The sequence below is a fragment of the Bubalus bubalis genome, chromosome 5, assembly GCF_019923935.1.
Source record: "Bubalus bubalis isolate 160015118507 breed Murrah chromosome 5, NDDB_SH_1, whole genome shotgun sequence".
NCBI lineage: Eukaryota > Metazoa > Chordata > Mammalia > Artiodactyla > Bovidae > Bubalus > Bubalus bubalis.
Window position 1 is genome coordinate 61980829 of NC_059161.1, and position 25824 is coordinate 62006652.

Consider the following 25824-nt stretch of genomic DNA (forward strand, 5'->3'; position numbering starts at 1 on the left):
AAATGGACTCTGCCACGGGGCCACCTGGGAAGCCCCTGATTCATTAGATGGTCAGCTTTAAACCAAATCTGAGGTGCATAAAATGGCACCAAAGATTGAACCTGAAGGGTCTCTGCTCACATAGAATTTGCAAACAAAGAAGATAAGATAGGCGCCCAAGCAGGTCAGTGTCAGGTCTGTGAAGCAAGGGGGAAACCAGATGTTGGTGTGACCACAGAGCGAAGTGGGGGAAAATGTTGGAAACACGGGGCCTACTCTGCTTCAGTGATGGGCTAGAGTAACCTGAGAGTGAAAACACAGGGAACAACAGAGTGGGCACAAACAAATGTGGATGGCAAAAATTAACAGCATGTCCAACCCACACTGGGATGGATGAGAACATATTTTCTGCTTTTTCTTAATGTCTGCCATAAAAGTAATGAGGAACACTTCATTCTGTGAGATTCTGCCTGATTTGAAACATCCATTTAATTATGAGGAACATATGACACAAATTAGCTTTTTCTCGGGTCTGAAAGTGCCACTTACCGACCTGGAACAAGTGCTCTCGGGCTCTCTGGAGCTTTCTGCTTACCTTACACAGGTGAACAGCTAGCTCCCCTGGATCAGTTTATGACATCCCCAGGATTTTTCCCTCTTCAAATTATGAATTAAGTAACACATTAACTATAGGAAATAGGTTTATAAAAGTTCCTCATGAAACATATTAAGTACGTGAATGTTTTAAATAAATATGCAAATTTAGGAATAAAAACTAAAATATCTGACAACGTAGTAGTAAAAATATGGCTTATACACAACGGTATTTAAAATTATAAATCTCTTATCTGACTGGCAGGTGAAAATAATATGTGATGAGAATAGATGATTGCATAATTATTTTATAAGCTTTCAAAAATATTTTCAACTCAAAATAATATTTGTTGTTGTTATTCAGTTGCTAAGACATGTCCTACTATTTGTGACCCCGTGGACTACAGCACACCAGGCTTCCCTGTCCTTCACTATCTCCTGGAGTTTGCTTAAACTCATGTCCATTGATTTGGGGATGCTATCTAACCATCACATTTTCTGTGGCCCCCTTCTCTTTGTGCCTTCAAAATATTATGAAACCATATAATTGTCAAGAAGGAGCACAGAAAATATTATTATTAAGAGAAAAAGAAAATCATCTGAGGTCTTATCAAATATTTTCACAAATACCAGGCTCTTTACTACTAAATCAGATTCTTTATAACTCATCCTCTTCTTAGTAGGCCATACCATGTCCGGGTTTTTTCTTAAACAGTTAATAATGCAGAGTCCTCTGCGAATAGTTTGGTTCTTCATTTTGCTTCCTTTTGACTGAATGGGGAAGTGATCTTCCTTGCTGGATAACCTGACAGATTGTTTTGTGTCTGAGTTTCTTAAGCAGAGCACCAGGGTGTGCTAACTGCCAAGTCCTTTGTGCACTGTTAACTCTCACCTGCTCTGAAAAATTGGATTCAGCTTAGTTTTCATTCTTAAAAGCCTCTTTCTTCTAATCCCCTATTTTGTCTTGTAGCACAGAATAAAGATGTTTATTTGAGAAAAATAGAATGTGGATCACTGAGAAAAGAAAGAAGAAAAAGTGATCCTTAAGCATCTGCAAAGGGAAATGTTATTTTAGTAAAAAGGAAAAAGCAATTCAATAGATGCATCCTGGCATAATTGAGTCATTTTATGGACACATGAAAATTCTTCTTCCTGAACATAGAAGGATACAAGGAATAGATATTAAGAGACTTTTTCCTTCAGTGTGGATTTCTTCATCCATGAGTGAATCTTTTTAAAGGAAGAGGGAATGGAAAGGAGAAAGAAGGGAAGGAGAGGGAAGAGGGGGAGGGAGAGAGGAGAGAAGGCAGAGAGGGAGGAGGAAGGAAGGAGAGAAGGAAGACAGGGAAGGAGGACAGGGGACAGCAAATCATCAAATTAGCATTGATCAGATGCTTTCTTTTCTTGTATGAACAGGTGGGCCTGGAAAAACCCTTGATTAGTTTTGAAGACTATTTTTAAAAAGGGAAATGCAAAATTTTGGGAAAATATCATACACACACACACACATAATAGTTGTTATCTCTGGGTGGTTGTGGACTTTTTAATCTTCTCACTTTTCCTTTCTTATATACACAGCTTTGAAATCTCTAATAAATAAATCTTATTTTTGCAACAAATTTGTATAACGAGCTGGTGAAAGCAGATGATTGCAGAGTCATCTGGAATAGTCACAGGTGGTTCTGCCCAGAAGGACTAGATCTGCGGGCTGAATCAGAAGCTCTAAGGTTGAAGCCTACAGCAGGATGAAAGGCATCTTCGTGTACATTTCAGTGATTATCCAGGGAAACTCTTTGGGTGGCATGTATAACGTTAAATTTTCTTTCTCACATTTTGCCTGTGTTTCTCTCTTCAGTCGTTGCAGTGGTAATCAAACAAACAAAAACCCTGAGGGTATTGCAAAAGAAGGGAACTAAATAGGATTGGTCAGAGAAGCAAAAGAGACTGCCTGACTCAGTTGTGAAGGGAAAGAAGGAGACGGGAAAGATTCTGGTTTGTTGAAGTTAGAGGAGAGGGAACAACACGGAGTAGTTTTGTCTTCAGTGGAAACATCTGGAAGGGAAGTGGAATGATTTAAAAAGGGAAGAGGACTTTTCTAGGTAGAAAAGATAGAGGAGTATAGATATGATCGCCTCCCGTCCCCACCATCCTCTGAGCATCAACTTTTCCTCCTTTGATTAAGTGGCATCAGTATTTCATTCCAATGTCAGTATCAAGTGTTTGCTCCTTGGCATATACTTCCGCCTAGAAAGAAAAGAAAAGAAAAGAAAGCAAAACTGAAACTGCACAAGTGAAATAAGTACCGCCGGGTTGCAACTAGATGAATGTATATATTTAACTACCTTAAAATACCAGCACCCAGAATAGGCTTACCTTCTCCAGGGGTTGCTGGTCACCAGAAATGGTGCTTCAGACTGTCAGTAGATTCAAGCACTATTAATCTCTAAAAAAAAAAAAAGAAAAAAACTCAAAAAAATCATGAAAATGCTATCCACCTTTCAAGGTTACTTAGAGAAATTCAGAGACCTTTGCACACAATCTGGTTCTCTGGATGCCTTTCCTCCTAGAATAAACTGTGTTTTAGAAAAATTACAAGGGGGAAAAAAACGGGTAGAAAAGCATTTATTTTCTTGGGGAGATAAAGAAAATAATTATACATGGAACCTCTTAGATTCCAAGGAGTCTGGATGTCAGGAAAGGGACAGCTTTGTTTTATGGCCCCTGATGTCTGCTGTTCAGGGTGGAGAGAAGTGTGCGCTTTCAGGGCTGCGCTCACTCACGAGCCATGCAGTGTATCTGACACGCTGCCCTCTGGGAAAAGCCGCCAGTGGGGGAATTGTTGCAGTCATGCAGTACAGCTTGTAACTTGGAATCCCGCTGGAGAACTTTGTAGTTGCTTGTCAGTCAGTGGGAAGATAAAAGAGGCAGCTTCTTTTCAAGCAATTTGAATTCATTTCTCCGTAATGAGTTAGAGGGTCGGGCAGCAGCAGTGAGCTTGCCTGTTATTTTGAGGATGAAAGAGACCGAGATGGAGAAAAGGAAGCACGAGGTCGGCCTTGCAGCCAAATCAGCAGAGTAACATGGCTTGTCACTAGTCCACTTCCATCCAGGACTCCCTTTTCCTGATTCCGCATATTTTTAGAAGGATAGGTCAGAGAAAGTCCAGCTCTATCTCAGTTTATTAAATAAAAACCCAGTGTATGAAAATTAAAACTCAAAGTCTAAAGTAGCAGGCAATAGTATTTTATACACAAATACTTATCAAACATAGACATGCTAAAGGCATTATACTTTCTTTTCACATTATACAATTAATTATTGACCATATGATTTCTTTTAGAGATTCAGAAGACATGGAATTCTTCCTAACCACATCAAGTGTTTAAAATCAACACAAGAAATAGTAGGAATGATGACTGTGGGAAAAAGCATGTTCAAAACAAGTATTAATATGAAGAAGAGTGAGACTATAGAGAAAATAGAGAAAATTTCTTTCTTCCTATTTCTTTGGGAAGCAAATTTCTTCTCTGCAAAAAGACAAAAATTACAATTAATATAGTTTTGCATACATTTCTAGGGGTATAAACACATAACTATAAACACACAGGAAATGAAAATGTTTTACTTGGAATTAAAAAATTGTTGCTGCATTGTTGGTGAAAATATGAATGAGCCCTGATTAGATTTATATCATTTTCAAACATTAGGCGATAGAACATATACCCACTGAATATATTGACACCTCTGATTTTATATCATGTCATGGCCAATAAAACTATAGAAATGTATAATTAGGACACATTTTTCCACGAGAATGGAGTTAAGCATTAATTTATCAAACTTACTTCGGAACTCATCTGTTCTTAGCACTCACACGGCTGCTTATTGAATTTGTGTCTCATATCTAATTGGCTATTTTCTTGACATAATGAACAAGTGCAAGCTCTATGCTGTTGTGTCTGTTGCAGAGACGATGTAATGATGAAATGCAAATTCTAACCCAGGGCTGCACATGGAGTCAGGGAGTGCCGCCCACAGAGGCAGGAGAGAGCACTGGGTTTCTGTGTTCTCCTGGCTTCAGTTCAGGTTTCAAATTCTGCAGATCATTTTTGTGTAGGAATCTTTCCATTCTTCCTCCTCATGAAACGAGACTGTCGGATGAGGAGTATCATCTGCAGGTCACTGCCAAATAATTTACCTTTGGCTTTGGAAGGCTTTATATCATTAAAAAAATAATAATAATAAAATTGCCCTTTTCAAAGGGGAAGTATTTAAAGCATTTTGAAAAATTTCAACCATTTTAAAACTCATACCAGGGCAGACTTGGAGGTTTTAGGATGCACATGATGAGGTTCACATGGGGATGTCAGCCATGAAGCAGATATATAATAATATGAATTGATAGTTGTATACTATTAATACGCCTGTCAGGTGTTGGGTTTTGTATGCTTTGTCATGGTAAGAGTTCAGTATTTGCTGAATAAATAGCAGTATTAGAATCAGCCTGTAGATATGTCTTGACTGAAAGCATAACCATTAAACCTAATTATCTGGATTTTGAATAAGGAGGCTTTCAATGGGTGTGTCAGCTATGAAGTAATATTACAGGGAAAGGGAAGAGTGGACTACATTGAGAAATAGGAAAAAAATCTAGTTCTCCAGGGCTTGTGTTCTTCCTAGCCTTGAGACACAGTCCTGCAGCAGAGGAGTTCTAACTCCTAAGCTTCTCCTGTGGGGGTGTAAGAATGGACCCCTTGAATGGTGATAGGTTTTCATCATCATATGTTTACAGGGATCACACATTACACTTCAGCACCTTAGAAAGTACTACTAGATGACTCTCAAACCATAATGCCATATACTAAGAACAGCTCATTGAAAACTAATATTTCCAAACTTTTTGTGTGAAGTTCTTATGATGAATGAGTTACTTCACTCAATTAAAAAACAGAATCTAAGGATGCTAGCAAACCATGTAAGAAAGCAAAACAGTTTTGTATAGTTTTCTGAGAATTTGGATTATTTGTAAATAGGGTTGTATATATATATACATCTTATTTTTTATATGGCCATATGCCTTTGGGGAGGGGTTACCTGGTGGCTCAGTGGTAAAATGCAGGAGATGTGTGTTCAATCCCTAGGTCAAGAAATCCCCTGTAGAAGGAAATTGCAATCCACTCCAGTATTCTTGCCTAGGAAATCCCATGGACAGAGGAGCCTGGTGGTGTCGCAAAAGAGTCAGACACAACTTAGTGACTAAACAACAAAAACATACCTTTGGGGAGATATCAGAATTCGAGGAGTGGATATCTGAAATCATAAAATAAAATATAGATATTCGTTCATTAGTTTATTCATGCCATAAACATATATCTGGTTTTAATGGAGCAAGACCGAAATGATAGTGGTGAATTAAGGAGCGTGATCTTTCACTGAAGAGGCTTGTGATTTACAAGAGGTGGAAATTAATCAAATAATCACATAAAAATGTAAAGTTGCCAACCTTAAAAAACACTGAAGTAAACGTATATGTCACTAAGGTGGCATAGTAGGGACCCTACTGTAATGGATGATCAGAGAAGACTTTTTCAACAGATGGCATTTGGGTTAACATTTAGGCACTAACCCAGAGAAGACAGGAAAGAGGTCTCCAGAGGGAATGACATTAGTGAAGGACGTCAGAAGCAGGAAATTGTGGTGTGATTGCGGAAACCAAGGAAGACCACTGTGTCTGGGACAGAGTGGATGAGGAAGGGAATGGCATAGATGAGACCTAAAAACTGCCTTATGAAGAGTCTTGTAGGTTACTTTAGGGATTTTGCATGTCACAGAAAGGATTGTCAGTATTTTTCAGTTATTACAGCAGATGAATATTACTTAAATTTAGTATCTGTAGACATAGATCAGAATGCATTTTTCCTTACATATCTTTTTTAAAATGATATAAATGGATTACATTTTCCTCTGTCATCCAGTCTTTTTTTCCTGTGGAGAGAAATGTGTGAGTATATGTGAATATATAGTATATTTGAGATCCTAATACAAACAAATCTTATATTCTACTTTACTTATTTAACATTATGAGTACATCTCATATCACACAAAAAGCACTGATAAAAATCATTCTTAATGGATAATATCAATAGTATCAGTTCAGTTCAGTTGCTCAGTCATGTCTGACCTTTTGTGACCCTGTGGACTGTAGCATGGCAGTCTTCACTGATCATCACCAACTCCCAGAGCTTGCTCAAACTCATGTCCATCGAGTCAGTGATGCCATCCAACCATCTCATCCTCTGTCATCCCCTTCTCCTCCTGCCTTTAATCTTTCCCAGCATCAGGGACTCTTCCAATGAGTCAGTTCTTCGCATCAGGTGGCCAAAGTATTGGAGTTTCAGCTTCAGCATCAGTCCTTCCAATGAATATTCAGGACTGATATCTTTTGGTGGTGGTGGTTTAGACGCTAAGTCGTGTCTGACTCCTGCGACACCATGGACTGTAGCCGGCAAGGTTCCTCTGTCCGTGAGATTCTCCAGGCAGGAATACTAGAGTGCATTGGCATTTCCTTCTCCAGAGGATCTTCGCGACCCAGGGATCAAACCCAGGTCTTCTGCATTGCAGGGAGATTCTTTACCAACTTAGCTACAAGGGAAGATTTCTTTTAGGTTGACTGAATTGATGTCCTTGCTGTCCAAGAGACTCTCAAGAGTCTTCTCCAAAACCAGTTCAAAAGCATCAATTCTTTGGTACTCAGCTTTCTTTATGGCCCAGTTCTCACATCCATACATGACTACTGGAAAAACCATATGTTTGACTATATGTACCTTTGTTGGTAATACCTCTGCTTTTTAATATATTGTCTAGGTTTGTCATAGCTTTTCTTCCAAGGAGCAAGCGTCTTTTAATTTCATGACTGCAATCACCATCTGCAGTGACTTTGGAGCCCAAGAAAATACAGTCAGTGTTTCCATTGTTTCCCCATCTATTTGTCATAAAGTGATGGGACTGGATGCCATTATTAGTTTTTTGAATGTGAGTTTTAAGTCAGTTTTTTCACTCTCCTCTTTCACTCTCATCAAGAGACTCTTTAGTTCTTCTTCACTTTCTGCCATAAGGTGGTATCATCTGAGGTGTCATCTGGTATATATCTGAGGTCATTGATATTTTTCCTGGAAATCTTGATTCCAGCTTGTGATTCATCCAGCACAGCATTTCACATGATGTATTCTGCATTTAAGTTACATAAACAAGGTGACAATATACAGCCTTGAGGTACTCCTTTCCCAAATTGGAGCCAGTCTGTTGATCCATGTGCAGTTCTAACTGTTGCTTCTTGACCAGCATACAGATTTCTCAGGAGGCAAGTAAGGTGGTCTGGTATTCCTGTCTCTTTAAGAATTTTCCAAAGTTTATTGTGATCCACACAGTAAAACGTTTTAGCATAGTCAATGAAGCAAAAGTAGATGTTCTCCTGGAATTCTCTTGCTTTTTCTATGATCCAATGTATGTTGGTAATTTGATCTCTGGTTCTCCTGCCTTTTCTAAATCCAGTTTGAACATTTGAAGTTCTCAGTTCACATACTGTTGAAGCCTAGGTTGGAGAATTTTGAACATTTCTTTGCTAGTGTGTGAGACAAAGCAAAAACAACACCTGCTGGGGATGTAACTTGTGATGGAAGTAAAGTCCGATGCTGTAAAGAGCAATATTGCATAGGAACCTGGAATGTTGGGTCCATGAATCAAGGCAAATTGGAAGTGGTCGAACAGGAGATGGCAAGAGTGAACGTCAACATTTTAGGTATCAGCAAATTAAAATGGATTGGAAAGGGTGAATTTAACTCAGATGACCATAATATCTACTACTGTGGGCAAGAATCCATTAGAAGAAATGGAGTAGACATAATAGTCAACAAAAGAGTCCAAAATGCAGTACTTTGTTGTAATCTGAAAAATGGCAAAATGATCTCTTTTTGTTTCCAAGGCAGGCAATTAAATATCACGGTAATCCAAGTCTATTCCCTGACCAGTAATGCTGAAAAAGCTGAAGTTGAACGGTTCTATGAAGATTTGCAAGACCTTCTAGAACTAACACCCCCCCCCAAAAAAAAAAAAATGTCCTTTTCATTATAAGGGACTTGAATGCAAAAGTAGGAAGTCAAGAAATACCTGGAGTAACAGGCAAATTTGGACTTGGAGTGTAAAGAATGAAGCACAGCAAAGGCTAATAGAGTTTTGCTAAGAGAAAGCACTGGTCATAGCAAACACCCTCTTTCAACAACACAAGAGAAGACTCTACATAAGGACTACACCTGATGGTCAGCACTGAAGTCAAATTGATTATATTCTCTGCAGCCAGAAATGGAGAAGCTCTATACAGTCAGCAAAAACAAGACCAGGAGCTGACTATGGCTCAGATCATGACCTCCTTATTGCCAAATTCACACTTAAATTGAACAAAGTAGGGAAAACCACTAGACCATTCAGGTTTAACCTAAATCAAATCCCTTACCATCATACAGTGGAAGTAAGAAATAGACTCAAGAGGTTAGATCTGATAGAAAGAGTGCCTGAAGGACTATGGACAGAGATTCATGACATTGTACAAGAGGCAGGGATCAAAACCATCCCCAAGAAAAAGAAATGCAAAAAGGCAAAATGGTTGTCTGAAGAAGCCTTACAAATAGCTGTGAAAAGAAGAGAAGCAAAAGGCAAAGGAGGAAAGGAAAGATATATCCATTTGAATGGAGAGTTCCAAAGAATAGCAAGTAGAGATAAGAAAACCTTCCTCAGTGATCAGTGCACAGAAATAGAGGAAAACAATAGAATGGCAAAGACTAGGGATCTCTTCAAGAAAATTAGAAATATCAAGGGAACATTTCATGCAAAGATAGGCTCAATAAAGGACAGAAATGGCATGGACCTAACAGAAGCAGAAGATATTAAGAAGAGGTGGCAAGAATACACAGAAGAACTGTACAAAAAATTTTCACGACCCAGATAATCACGATGGTGTGATCATTCACCTAGAGCCAGACACCCTGGAATGTGAAGTCAAGTGGGCCTTAGGAAACATCACTATGAACAAAGCTAGTGGAGATGATGGAATTCCAGTTGAGCTATTTCAAATCCTAAAAGATGATGCTGTGAAAGTGCTGCACTCAATATGCCAGCAAATTTGGAAAACTCAGCAATGGCCACAGGACAGGAAGAGGTCAGTTTTCATTCCAATCCCAAAGAAAGACAATGTAAAGAATCCTCAATCTACTGCACAATTGCACTCATCTCACTGGGGCTTCCCTCATAGCTCAGTTGGTAAAGAATCCACCTGCAATGCAGGTGACCCCAGTTCAATTCCTGGGTCGGGAAGATCCACTGGAGAAAGGATAGGCTACCCACTCCAGTATGCTTGGGCTTTCCTTGTGGCTCAGCTGGTAAAGAATCTGCCTGCATTGTGGGAGACCTGAGTTTGATCCCTGGGTTGGGAAGATCCCTGGAGAAGGGAAAGGCTACCCACTCTAGTATTCTGGCGTGGAGAATTCCATGGACTGTATAGTTCATGGGGTCACAAAGAGTTGGACACGACTGTGCGACTTTCACTTCACTTCATTTCACATGCTAGTAAAGTAATGCTCAAAATTCTCCAAGCCAGGATTCAACAGTATGTGAACTGTGAACTTCCACATGTTCAAACTGGATTTAGAAAAGGCAGAGGAACCAGACATCAAATTGCCAGCAACTCCTGGATCATTGAAAAAGCAAGAGAGTTCCAGAAAAACATCTACTTCTCCTTTATTGATTACACCAAAGTCTTTGAATGTATGGATCACAATAAACTGGAAAATTCTTAAAGAGATAGGAATACCAGACCACCTGACCTGCCTCTTGAGAAATCTGTGTGCAGGTCAGGAAGCAACAGTTAAAACTGAATATGGAACACCTGACTGGTTCCAAAGAGGGAAAGGAGTACATCAAGACTGTATATTGTCACCCTGCTTATTTAACTTATATGCAGAGTACATCATGAGAAATGCTGGCTTGGATGAAGTCCAAGCTGGAATCAAGATTGCCGGGAATGACACCGCCCTTATGGCAGAAAGCAAAGAAGAACTAAAGAGCCTCTTGATGAAAGTGAAAGAGGAGAGTGAAAAAGTTGCCTTAAAACTCAACATTCAGAAAACGAAGATCATGGCATCTGGTCCTATCACTTCATGGCAAATAGATGGGGAAATAGTGGAAACAGTGTCAGACTTTATTTTGGGGGCTCCAAAGTCATTGCAGATGGTAACTGTAGCCATGAAATTAAAAGACATTTGCTCCTTGGAAGAAAAGTTATGACCAACCTAGACAGAATATTAAAAAGCAGAGACATTACTTTGCAAACAAAGGTCCATCTAGTCAAAGCTATGGTTTTTCCTGTGGTCATGTACAGATGTGAGAGTTGTACTATAAAGAAAGCTGAGCACTGAAGAATCGATGCTTTTGAACTGTGATTTTGGAGAAGACTCTTGAAAGTCCCTTGGACTGCAAGGAGATAAAACCAGTCCAACCTAAAGGAAATCAGTGCTGAATATTCCCTGGAAGGACTGATGCTGAAGCTGAAACTCCAATACTTTGGCCACCTGATGTGAAGAACTGACTCATTTGAAAAGAGCCTAATGCTGGGAATGATTGAAGGCAGGAGGAGAAGTGGATGACAGAGGATGAGATGGTTGGATGGCATCACCAACTCGATGGATGTGCATTTGAGTAAACTCTGGGAGTGGGTGATAGACAGGGAAGGCTGCTGTGTGTCCATGGGGTTGCAAAGAGTCCAACATGACTGAGTGACAGAACTAAAGTGAACTGAACTTGCTGGTGTGTGAGATGAGTGCTATTATGCAGTAGTTTGGTCATTCTTTGGCATTCCTTTTCTTTGGAATTGGAATGAAAACTGATGTTTTATAATCCTTTGGCCACTGCTGAGTTTTCCAAATTTGCTGGCATATTGAGTGCAGCACTTTCACAACATCATCTTTTAGGATTATAAATAGCTCAGCTGGAATTCCATTGCCTCCTCTAACTTTTTTCGTAGTGATGCTTCCTAAGGCCTCCTTGACTTCACACTCCAGGATATCTGGCTCTAGGTGAATGATCACACCATTTTGGCTATCTGGGTTGTGAAGATCTTTTTTGTATAGTTCTTCTGTGTATTCTTGCCACCTCTTCTTAATATCTTCTTCTTCTGTTATGTCCATACCATTTCTGTCCTTTATTGTGCCCATCTTTGCATTAAATGTCCCCTTGGTATCTCTAATTTTCCTAAAGAGATCTCTGGTCTTTCCCATTCTATTGTTTTCCTCTATTTCTTTGCACGGATCACTGAGGAAGGCTTTCTTGTCTCTCCTTGCTATTTTTTGGAACTCTCCATTCAGATGGATATATCTTTCCTTTTCTCCTTTGCCTTTTACTTCTCTTCTTTTCACAGCTATTTGTAAGGCCTCCTCAGACAACCATTTTGCCTTTTTGCATTTCTTCTTCTTGGGGATGGTTTTGATCACCACGTCCTGTACAATGTCATGAACCCCCATCCATAGTCCTTCAGGCGCTCTGTCTATCAGATCTAATCCCTTGAATCTGCTTGTCACATACACTGTATAATCGTAAGGATTTTATTTAAGTCGTACCTGAAAGGTCTAGTGGTTTTCCCTACTTTCTTCAATTTGAGTCTGAATTTTGCAATAAGGAGTTCATGATCTGAGCCACAGTCAGCTCCTGGTCTATTTTTATTTATTTATTTATTTTTTTGCTGTGTCGAGCTTCTCCATTTTTGGCTGCAAAGAGCAAAGAATATAATTATAATCTGATTTCATTATTGACCATCTGGTGAAGTCCACGTATAGAGTTTTCCCTTGGGTTGTTGGAAGAGGGTGTTTGCTATGACCAGTGCATTCTCTTGGCAAAACTCTGTTAACTTTTGTCCTGCTTCATTTTGTACTTCAAGACCAAACTTGCCTGTTACTCAAGGTATCTCTTGACTTCCTACTTTTGCATTTGAGTCCCCTATGATGAAAAGGATATCTTTTGTGGGGAGGGGGTGTAGTTTCAAAAGGTCCTGTTGGTCTTCACAGAACCATTCAGCTTCAGCTTCTTCGGCATTAGAGGTTCAGGCATAGAGTTGGATTACTGTGATATTGCATGGTTTGCCTTGAAAATGAACAGAAATCATTCTGTTATTTTTGAGATTGCACCCAGGTACTTCATTTTGGACTTTTTTGTTGACTATGAGGGCTCCTCCATTTATTCTCAGGAATTCTCGCCCACAGTGGTCAATTTAATGGTCAACTGCATTAAATTTGCCCACAGTGGTCAATTTAATGGTCAACTGCATTAAATTTGCCCATTCCAGTCCATTTTAGTTCACTGATTCCTAAAATGTTGATGTTCACTTTTGCCATCTCCTGTTTGACCACTTCCAATTTACTTTGATTCATGGACCTACCATTCCAGGTTCCTATGCAATATTGTTCTTTATAGCCTTGGGCTTACTTCCATCACCAGTCACATCCACCATCGGGTATTGTTTTCACTTGGCTCATCCTCTTCATTCTTTCTGGAGTTATTTCTCCACTTTTCTCCTGTAGCATATTGGGCATATTTCAGTGTCCTGTCTTTTTGCCTTTTCATACTGTTCATGGGGTTCTCAAGGCAAGAATACTGAAGTGGTTTGCCATTCCCTTCTCCAGTGGACCACATTTTGTCAGAACTCTCCACCATGACCCATCCATCTTGGGTAGCCCTACACGGCATGGCTCATAGTTTCACTGAGTTAGACAAGGCTATGATCCAAGTGATCAGTTTGGTTGGTTTTCATAATTGTGTTTCCCTTATGTCTACCCTCTGATGGAGAAGGATAATAGGCTTGTGGAAGCTTCCTGATGGCAGGGTTTGGCTGTGGGGTAATCTGGGTCTTGCTCTGATGGGTGGGGCCATGCTCAGTAAATCCTCAATCCAATTTTCTACTATTGTGTGGGGCTGTGTTCCCTCCCTGTAGTTTGGCCTGTGACCAAACTATGATAGGGATAATGGAGGTAATGGAGACCTTCTTCCAAAGGACTTATGCCAGGACTGTTGTATCCAGTGCTCCTGACCCCATAACTGTTGACCCACACCTCTGCTGGAGACTCCTAGACACTCACAGGCAAGTCTGGGTCATTCTCTTGTGGGGTCACCACTCCTTTCTCCTGGGCCCTGGTGCACACAAGGTTTTGTTTGTACCCTCCCAGAAACTGTTTCCCCAGTCCTGCAGAAGATCTGTAATCAAATCCCACTGACCTTTAAAGTCAAATTTCCTGGGGATTCTCTGTCCCTCTGCTGGATCCCCAGGTTGGAAAATCTGTTGTGAGCCCTAGATCTTTCACAATAGTGTGAGAACTTCTTCGATATAATTGTTCTTCAGTTTGTGGCTTGTTTTCCTGGTACCTCTATGGTGGGGCTCACACACTGTGCCTCCCAAGTCTGTTGCAGCCAGAGCCCCTGTCCCCACGGTAGGCCACTGCTGACCCATGCCTCTGCAGGAGACAGACACTCAAAGGCAGGTCTGGCTCAGTCTCTTGTGTGTTCCCTGGGTCCTGGTGTGCAGAAGGTTTCATTTGAGCCCTCCGAGCATCTCTGGCAGGTTTGACTCTAAACATGATTTTGCCCCTCCTACCATCTTGTTGGGGCTTCTTCTTTGCCCTTGGATGTGGGGTATCTTTTTTTGGTGGGATCCAACATTCTCTTGTCTATGGCTGTTCAGTGGTTAGTTGCAGTTTTGTATTTCTTACAGGAGAAGATGAGCACACATCCTTCTACTCCGCCATCTTCAAAAGAACTTATCAATCATATGGATATACCAAAATGTACTAGCCTTCCCATCATTACCATTTCATTCTATGATATTATAATAACAAAATGTATTAGCCATTTCATAATTGTTGCATGTTTAGGTTTATTATTTTTAATATTAGAAAGAATATTTATCACATAATTCTGCATATATTATTAGTGTGTATTGCTAGAAAATTTAAAGAGTGGAATATTTTTTGAGACTTGAGATGCATTGGAAAAATGCAACAATGCTTTAAAGAAAAATCACATATCTCCTAACAGTATACAAATATGTTCATATTTCTGTAATTGTGATAATTTGATAGATAATGATTATTTGCTTTAATTTGCATTTGTTTTATTCTCAGTGACATCAAACATTGCCAATATGCTTAATATTTGTTTTTATTTTTCTCTTGTTTGCTCACATACTTTGCCAGAAAATTTTAGAGATTTAAAACTAGGTTTGATCTGAATGGCAGCTTAAAATTTGAGTTATAATTATTAGTCATTACAGTGCCAAATATTTTATTCAACTTATCTTTCTGGTGTATTTATGAGGTTTAGGAAACAGTATTTCAGTTTTTTTGTGTGTGATGAAACTTCATTTTATTTTTGTAAAGAACATTTTCTCTATCCAGGATTAAAACATATGTGTTGCATTATTTTGCTAAATTTATCAGAGATTTAAATTCTTATGTATTATGGTACTTATTTCTGGGCTATTTACTTCTTCTGTTTATACCTCTGTTTCTCTTTGAATCATTACCATGACAGTTTGATCTCTATGCTTTCAAGCTGGTACATATTAAAAAATACTCTGTATCTTATTGGTAAAGTTCTTATCTTTTCCCTCCAGCTTACTGCTCATTTTTTAAAAAGGTCTTAGATCTCTATGTATATTCTTCCAACTCATCATTAAATTGAGCTTAAAAAAGTGCCACTGATATTTTTAATGAACTCTTCATCTTATAAATTAATTCATGAGGAATTTTATACCATCAAATATTTCTCATCGAGAAATGTGTCATGATTCCATTTATTTAGGCATTTTATATCTCACAATAAAGTTTTGTTATTTTTTCATAAAGGCCTCATATTTCCTGTGAGGATTAAAAGAAGAAAAGTGAAAGTGTTCTCAGTCATCTCTGACTCTTTGTGACCCCATGGACTGTAGCCCCCAAGGCTCCTCTGTCCATGGAATTCTCTAGACCAGAATACTGGAGTGGGTAGCCATTCCCATCTCCAGGGGATCTTCCCAACTCAGGTCTCCTACATTGCAGGCAGATTCTTTATCATTTGAGCCACCAGGGAAGCTAGTGAGGTGATGTGAGGTGAGGTGAGGGTAATAGTCAGGATTTTTACTTTTGTGATTGTGATTTTGTTTTTATTATAACATTCAAAAAATCATTATTGGTATCATATCTGTGTGATTTTCATCAATACTTTATTTAAACATTTATAAATCTGAGTTATTTTTTCAGCTCCATTAAAACAGAAAATACAGAGCTCCTTACACTTAAGAAACATTTCCATGCGTTTAACCCACTCAGCTAACATGATATAACACACTAACAATTAGGATGGATGCTTTTACTTGAAACATAAAGAGCTCTAGTTTAAGTTTCAATCACAAATATATCCATTTAATACGATTATTTTAAGTAAGCCACAACAAAGCTATTTGACTAATTTTTGTTTCTAAGGATTCATTCAAGATAATTAAAATAAGCTTTTAAATATAAAATGTTTAAAATATTTGTATCTATTTGTGCCCATTGGGAAAAGGAGCAACTCTTCTTGGAATTTTTTTCAAAGATATTGTTAGATAGGTGCACAAAAATATTTGGAAAGTTATTTTCCTGACTATTTATTTGTATAATGAGAGTTGAAGGCCATGGTCCTAAAAGTCTAGCTATACAGATTGACTGTATTGTGGTGAATTGATGAAAAAGATTATGCAGAAGTGTCATAATTATTAAGAAAATTATATTGTTACAAGTGCAAAACAAGAGCATTAAAAAGTCTATAAGTGGGAAAAATGATAATGTATTTATATGTGTAAAATATGAAAGGATAAATACCAAAATACACCAAAATATTGATACAATAATAATGATTATCTTGAAATTTTAGATAATTCTAGCTTTTCATAGTGTCTGATAATAATTAAAATTTACAATGAACGAGTATTTCTTTTATAGTCAAAGAAGGAGTGAATGAAGCCAAGACAAAAGAGGACAGTTTGTAGCATGTGTCATCTTATAGCAAAAGTACTAGAAGATTTTAGAAAACAACAGATTTTAAAACTCCAAATTCTCACGAGAACTTGGAAACAAAAGACTTAACTTCACTAAACCTGAGATGATAAAAACCTCGAGTCCTAGCTTCTCTCAGAAACCCAACCATCTTGCTTTTACTTGAATCCCTTAAACTTAACGATGATTCACTTTCACTTTTCCCTAGTAATTTATTCCCTTAAGATAATAGAGTTTCTTATTATCTTTTTGATTTGTACTGTTTCCTATTTAATGATTTACCCTATTGTGGCATACATGCAAAAGTTATCATATTAAAAAAAATATTATGCTATAATAATTATGGTACCATCAAACTGAATTAAATTATGTTTCATTGTAAATAGTAAAATGTATTAATTTTTTTAAAAGCCTTTTTATGCCAACAAGGATAAATAGTTACCTTCATATAATTTCATTAAACACCATGACAGTACAAGCCAAATTGACAGAGCTGATAACAAATCAACTCAACACTTATAGGAGTCCCTTCCAAGTAGTTCTGAAATTAGCTTTCTTAGGGCAATGAATTAAATGCATTGTATTAAATAGACCCTGTGCATTTTATGAATGAAAGTTTCACCTTCATTTTGTGTGCATATATATAGGAAGAAGAATAAGATTTTCTTTCTTACGTTAGTTTCAGATAAAAATGAACCTGTATTTTAAGTGTGCATTCTAATATTTTTCTTTAGCACATCAGAGTGGTGCTGTCCAATAGACATATAAAGGAAGCTAAATATCTAATTTTTAATTTTCTAGTATGCACATGAATAAAATTGTATAATGTATATTTTGTGAATCAGTCTACCCTGAATATTATCATTTCAACATGGAATCAAAACCTTAAAGTGATATCCTCAAGTGAGATTTTTTTCTTCTTTTTATGCTAAATCAGTGTGTATATTTTATAGTACTCTTCAATTCAGATAATTTTTATCAGAAATATTTGATCAGTATTTCAACTTCATAATATTTTCTGTTAAAAAGGTATTCAATAATTTAAATTTTACAGAAGCAAAATTAATTATTAGTTTTTAATTTAAATTAGTTAAAATTAAATAAAATTAGAAATTCAGTCACAATCACATTTCAGGTACTCAGGGGCCCCATGTGGATAGTGGTTATTCAATTGGATAACCTAGTTATAGAACATGTGTATAAGATGTCAGCAACATGGAAAAGTTAAAAATTAAGTTGAAGCCAAACTATTGGAAATGTTTTAACTACTGGATTTCAAAGAACATGAGCTGATTTTTTTGTTTGTTTTTTTTCTCATTAAATCAACTGCTTGGCTGGTTGGCTCAGTTGATAGAATCAGTTGTTTTGGTTTTATGTACAAATCATCCTACTTTTTCCCAGGTCCTTTAATTTTCCTTAAGGCAAATGTGTGTGTGTGTGTGTGTGTGTGTGTGTGTGTGTGTGAGTGTGTGTGTGTGCTCAGTCATGTCTGACTGACCCTTTGCTATGCCACAGACTGTAGCCTGCCAGGCTCTTCAGTCCACGGAGGTTTCCAGGCAAGAATACTGGAGTGGGTTGCCATTCTTCCTCCAGGGGATTTTCTCAACCCAGTGAAGGAACCTGAGTCTCCTGCATCTCCTGCACTGGCATGCAGATTCTTTACCATTGAGCCACCTGAGTTTGTCCTCAGGCATTTTATGTATGTGCTTTATTATGCTAAAAGCTATCTCCCTGGGCCATGATATCCTGGAGATACCCCTTGAATTAATGGTTATATATTAAGTTTTGAGTAAACTAAAGAACATCAATACTGAGAGAAAAAATATTAAATGTAGTTAAATCCCAAAGAAAGTGAAAGTCACTCAGTTGTATCCGACTTTTTGCGACCCCATGGATTGTAGAGTCCGTGTCACTCTCCAGGCTAGAATACTGGAGTGGGTAGCCTTCCCTTCTCCAGAGTATCTTCCCAACCCAGGAATTGAACCGGGGTCTCCTGCTTTGCAAGCAGATTCTTTACTAGCTGAGCTACCAGGGAAGCCCTAAATCCCAAAGAAAGGCAATGCCAAAGAATGCTCAAACTACCATACAATTGTGCTCATTTCACAAGCTAGCAATATAATGCTCAAAATTTTTCAAGCTAGGCTTCAGCAGTATGTGAATTGAGAACTTCGAGATATACAAGCTAGATTTAGAACAGGCACAGGAACCAGAGATCAAATTGCCAACATCTGCTGGACCATAGAAAAAGCAAGGGAATTCCAGAGAAACATCTACTTCTGCTTCATTGACTCTGCTAAAGACTTTGACTGTATGGATCACAACAAATTGTGAAAAATTCTTCAAGAGATGGGAGTACCAGACCACCTGACCTGCCTCCTGGGAAACCTGTATGCAGGTCAAGAAGCAACAGTTAGAACTGGACATGGAACAACAGACTTGTTCCAAATTGGAAAAGAAGTATGTCAAGACTTTATGTTGTCACCCTGCTTATTTAACTTCTATGCAGAATTCATTATGCGAAATGCTGGACTGGATGACTCACAGGCTGGAATCAGGATTGCCAGGAGAGTTATCAACAACCTCATGCATGCAGATGATACCACTCTAATGGCAGAAAGTGAAGAGGAACTAAAGTGCCTCTTGATGAGGATGAAAAAGGACAGTGAAAAAGCTGGCTTAAAACACAACATTCAGAAAACTAACATCATGACATCCAGTTTCATCATTTCATGGCCAATTGATGGGGGAAAAATGGAAACAGTGACAGATTTTATTCTCTTGGGCTTCAAAATCACTGCAGATGGTGACTTCACCCATGAAATTAAAAGACATTTGTTCTTTGGAAGGAAATCTATGACAAATCTAGACAGCATATTACAAAGCAGAGACATTACTTTGCTGACAAAGGTCCATTTAGTCAAAGCTGTGGTTTTTCTGGTAGTCATGTATGGATGTGAGAGTTGGACCATAAAGAAGGCTGAGTGCCGAAGAATTAGTATTTTCAAATTGTGCTGGAGAAAACTCTTGAGAGTCCCTTGGACAGCAAGGAGATCAAACCAGTCAATCCTAAAGGAAATCAATCCTGAATATTCATCGGAAGGACTGATGTTGAAGCTGAGGCTCTAATACTTTGACCTGATGCAACGAGCTGACTTATTTGAAAAGACCCTGATGCTGGAAAAGATTGAAGGCAAGAGGTAAAGAGGGCAGTAGAGGATGAGATGGCTAGTTAATATCGCTGACTCACTGGACATGAATTTGAACAAACTCCAGATATAGTGAAGGACAGAGAAGCCTGGTGTGCTGTGGTCCATCGGGTCGCAAAGAGTCGTACACGACTTAGTGACCGAACAACAGCCTATGCCACCATATTGACTCTTGTTTCTCAACTGTCTTATAAATCATGTAAATAAGTACAATAAACAGTTATCGAATGATTCCATAATACTTTAGATCTGCAAGTCCATCATTTGTGATGGCACATTGAACTTGGCCCAGGAAAGCTAGAAGTATGTTGTATGTCAGATGATGCCTTCCATCAAGTTTAGAGCAGCGTTTTTTTCCCCAGCATTACAACGGACTGTAATGGCACTTGGCAATATTGGCATTTCTGATATGACTTCTTTGGGCTAGCTCAGCATTCTTAAAAAATAAATAGTTTTTTCACTCTGTGATTGAAAGGGTTAAACAGTACCAATTCATTACCACTCACAAAAGGATTTATTTTGTTCTCATAAATCAGTTTTATTCCACATTTTTATTATTCCCTTGGGTGAGCTACTCGAATTGAAATCAATACAAGTGCAAGTGACACAATCAATCTAGATATTTGATTATGGATTGGAGATCACTAGGTCTCCTTTTTAACCAGTTTCTTTCTGATCATCTCCCTAAAGAACTGAATATTCTTATTGGCATCTATGAGTTATGAACATGTTTTAAAAGCAGATAATAATCTTCATTTGTATACTGACAATGAAAGCCCAAACAATGAGCAAAGATTAAAAGATAAAGACATATAGTATGTACCTATAACATTGTTAATAAGCTGTTCACATTTCTCAATCTTTTCCTTAAGATGCAACAATTTTATTCTTTCTTAAAAAAAAATACAATTGGTGACTATAAAATGCATTCTTAGCATTAAGTAAGTGATTAACTATTTGCCATGACAGAGATGTTACTTGTTTTTACACATTTATTTTATAGCTGAACCACATTAACTGATCTAGGTAAACAATAAGAAAATAACTAAGGTGGATAAAATGTCTTGGAAAGGACTCAAACTGGTTCTTTTCATTTCTACAATTATCCAGGCTAGAAAGTCACCATCTGCAGGATCTAAAAGGGGAAATCAGCTCAACTTGAAATCAGGGAGTAAAAATCGATTAAGTTGTTGCTCAAGAGAGCAAAATGTATATATCAAACTCTCTTTACTTTACAAACAAATGTATTTCTTATGACCCTTTACACGTTGAAAGCTTATTTTGGGACTAAAGGTACCACATTATAGTTCTCTTGCTTCTGACTGTAGCAACCTTTGCTTGGTTCTTAAATCAAATTTTTACATAGGCACTGTTAAGCCATTTTGTAATTCATTTTCTTATGTTTAGAATAAGGCAATAAAATTATTTCTTTAAAATAAATTGCAAGGCAATGTTAACACTGCATTTGCTTCTTAGAGCAAAATATTTTAGCCTTTTTTAATCATTTCCTTTTTTTCATTAAGATTTGTAGGAAGGGCTGTTTCATGTCTGGCAAATTACCTCTGGAAGGCATATAACTCTAAAAGGTTAAAAAAGTCTTTCAGAAGCAGTTTCAATAGTAAACCCATCTTTCTTTCATTCAAGGATTCATTGATTACTCTTTGCTTCAGTTGAGTTCAGTTCAGTCGCTCAGTCGTGTCCAGCTCTTTGTGACCCCATGAATCGCAGCACGCCAGGCCTCCCTGTCCATCACCAACTCCCGAAGTTCACTCAGACTCACATCCATCGAGTCAGTGATGCCATCCAGCCATCCCATCCTCTGTCGTCCCCTTCTCCTCCTGCCCCCAGTCCCTCCCAGCATCAGAGTCTTTTGCAATGAGTCAACTCTTCGCATGAGGTGGCCAAAGTACTGGAGTTTCAGCTTTAGCATCATTCCTTCCAAAGAACACCGAGGGCTGATCTCCTTCAGAATGGACTGGTTGGATCTCCTTGCAGTCCAAGGGACTCTTTGCTTACCCCTTTTAAAAATTTTTTATTTTTATAAAATTCTTAAGGGCTGCTTTCCACTTACAGTTATTATGAAATATTGACTATTTTCTCCATATTGTATTCCCCCTATGTATTCGCACATCCTTGAGCCTGTCTTATACCCAGTAGTCTGTACCTTCTACTCCCCCACCCTTATGTTGCCCATCCTCTCCCCACTGATGACTACTCGTTTGTTCTCCGTATCTGTGAGTCTATTTCTTTTTTGGTATATTCACCAGTTTGTTGTATTTTGTACATTCCACATATCCATGATATCATATAGAATTTATCTTTCTCTCTCTGGCTTATTTCACTTAGTATAATGCCCTCCAAATCCATCCATACTCTTCAGTTATTCTTTTTAAACCTTTAGAAGAGCAGCTATTGCTAGTGACTTTAAAAAAATGGTATTTAAAATATTTAGAAGATTAATTGTGTAACATTAGTTTACTCTTGCCTGTAAATTAAAAAAATAAATCAAAACAGCACCAGACAAAAATATCCTCACTATCTATAGAACTGTATTGCTCTTGTTTGAGCACAGACTTGGGGAAAATTATTGTGCAGCATCTTTTGGTGAATTGATGAAATATTCTGTGTATTTATTCCCTGAACTACAATTGTTATAATAGCAGAATGACCACTTTAAAGAGGAATCAAAGAAGTACAGCTTTTACTAGAGGACAACTAATTAAGCATCACGTTAGAGTAATTACAATAATGGTAAAAGTAGGATGCATTAACAGAACACTGTCTTTCTCAGAGCCTAAGTGCTTCACGAGCTACTTATTTTTTTCTCTTTCAAAATGTTCTGTGGAGAATAAAGCTGTGTAAGTAAAGATCTATAAAAGTTTTGTATGTTGGCAAAAACTTAAAGTCAGGAATAGGTCCTTTTACCTATATATTAACTTAAATTCTTTCAGATTTATATCAAAGTAAGATCTATTAAAATAATGATGCTTGGAGCATGCATTTGCATCTTGGGTACAATAATATGAAATATCTTTACACAGAAGAAATAAAAGTGACTTAAATATTAATATGTGCTGTCTAGAGTAACCTAGAATTCTTAGCTCCCATTTAAGGGCATACTGGCCACATGGCCCTAATTTGCAAAATGCCATTCAGCATATTTTACCTGGGGATTGGCAGAATTCTGTGATGGTGGGGTGAGGCTGAACAACACTAAAATTGAGACCCCCCCCCCAATACAGGAAAAAAATAGCATTTTCTTTTTCCAGCCAGAAGTGGGAAAATTGGTCAATATCTTTTCTACCATAAGGTGTAATTGGATTCAGAAAAAGGCTAACTTAAACAGGACCAGGTCTGACATGTAAAATCCTCACAAGGTAACAAGAATCAGTTTGGTTTGTTCGCTGTCATTCCTCATTATGATCTTTGTCACGAGAATGGATTCATGTTGTGCCATTTTCTGTTCTTGTTACAATCTTTGTCACATGAATAAGATATCAGGATGTTAATGCCTGGCATACAGTCTTCTGTGTGTGATGATACTTACAAGACTACACTGACCTTTGCAATATTATGTATTCTGATTGGCTGTTCATTTCACCCCTTTTCCACAAGTTAATAAGGCTGTAAAAAGGAGAGAACTGAAATAGCCAGCCAGTCAAATTATAGAATATTGAAAAGGTCAGAGCAGTACAGCACAGAGGAAAAAAATTATGGAATATATGGTGCATTAAAATTCTTGTGACAATGATTATAACAAGAATGGGAAAGGATACCCATTTATGTTATTTCAATCTAGAGAGCCCCATGAGATGATATTCCCAGAATAGTCATCAATTACTCATCTGTGACTCATACCTGTGAGAATATCTGTTTACACTGGTTTTTGCTTAAAAACTAATTGTACAGAAAAATATCCTGCGATTCAGCAAATAAGAACATGAGAAGTAAGATTTTAGCTTTAGAAATGGGCATCCGGGTTGTTCACATTTTAGTGTTGGTCTTCATATTCAAAGCTGAAGGATAAGTTCCTTTCATGTGAAACCTGTGGTACATGTGAGATTTACTTTGACTGCTTCTTCATTTAACACTTTTTCCTTCCAAGTAAAATAGAAAAGTAGGACTGAAAGAATTAAGCTTTTGGGAAATCCTTGAGAATGTAGAATAGTCTGAAACAACATCTAGGGTTTTATTTTAGAATGTTGCGTGATCTATACCAAATATGTTTTTTCCTTGTGATTGCATGATACAGGCCAGTGTGCAAAGAATCCTTCCTTTTCTCTGCATCCTCAGTGGAGAAAGAAAGAGAAACTTCATTCAGAAATTCTTAAATTATTGTCCTCAGGTGTGTGATATACATACTTTTACATACTTCAAGGTTTCATTTATCATAAAATCAAGCAAACAGGCAAAATTTTATTATGATTAAAACCAGAAAGATATAGACGCATTGTGTCCAACTCTTTACAACCCTTGAAGGAGCCTAGTCCTCCAGGCTCATCTGTCCATGGATTCTCCAGTCATGGATATTGAAGCGGGTTGCCATGCCCTCCTCTAGGGGATCTTGCTGACCCAGGGATCGAACCCTAGTCTCTTCTGTCCCCTGCACTGGCAGGCAGGTTCTTTACCACTAGATCCACCTGGAAAGCCCATATAGGTGCATGTATGTTCATAATTATATATTCCCGATAGAATAACCTGTTATCATTTTTAAATGTCTCTCTCTATTGCTCATAATGCTTTTTGTCTAACAGTCTGTTTTATCTGATATTAGTATAGCCAATTCTCATATGGTTGTTGTTTGCATAATATGCCTTTTCTTTTTCCTTTAAAAAATTTTTTATTCATTTAAAAATGTTTTTATTCATATTTTAAACTTTCTTATAGCATAACTGTACTAGATTTTGTAGTCTGTAAAGACAGTCTGGTTTGCAAGTTAACTTTACACTTTCTAAAGATGCATTGTTTCACTAGTCAACATTTTGCAACCCAAAGCTAGAATCTAAACGCATCACTCATAAGGATGCCAAATGCAGCCTGATAATTTTTTCAAGCAAAGGAAATGAATTTTGATCATTACATTAAGGCCACCTTGAACATGGGTTAAATCATCCTAAAGCCAGTAATTATGCATACTGAAGAAAAATCACCATGTGATTCCCCATACACTCTGGTGTTCTCCTTTAGTAGGTCTGGGTTAGAACTCAGGTGTGTGAAGTACTCCCAGGCAATTTTGACATGGGTGAGCTCTGGAACACAGGTATAGACAGTCTCATGGTGCAAAGAGTTTAGTGCAATCCCCAGTTAAAGCTGCAGTCCATGGGTTCACAAAGAGTCAGATATGACTTAGTGACTGAAAAACCAGTTAAAGCTCAATGGCGCAGACCAGAGCTAAAGAAGGTAGATGAAGGGGACTCCAAGCTCACAGTGCCTGGAGGAGGAGTCATGGGAGTTGTGGTTCCAGAACATAGAATCTTAACCCGACCAGCACCATCCATTTATACTCACAAATCAGGTCAGCACTGAGGCTGACCAGACAGGAGTGGTCACCTGTGATAGGAAATGCTTATCACTGTAGTATTTTCTAGCTTGATTCTTGAGGCTGAACCAACGGGGCTGTATTTTCCAGCCCACTGAAAACAAAGTTTATGCAGTGAAAAGTAAAGCACAACCCCTTTAAAAGGATCAGAGGACCTACATTTTTAAGATTTTTCCCTTAAAAGCTAGGAACCCAAATTGGCAAAGTTTATTGGAAGAAAGAGAGATCAGGGAGAATAAGGTGGAGAACAGCTGAAATCTCTGGGTCCTGTATTGGTTTTGAATCCAGAGATTTTTGAGCTTCAGTGAGGGTTGAAATCCTGTCATTTGCTCCAGGTCTCTGAATTGAGCTTTATGTTAGTGGAGGTGAAAGAACATTCAATTCACTCAGCTGCATGATTCCT

At 37.9% G+C, this 25824-nt stretch overlaps 1 protein-coding gene across 1 annotated transcript in view; it reads left to right on the forward strand.

Moving 5' to 3' along the window:
* The window catches only part of USH2A (usherin), a 940802-nt gene that overhangs the window by 551973 nt on the left and 363005 nt on the right, over positions 1–25824 (forward strand). The window lies entirely within an intron of this gene.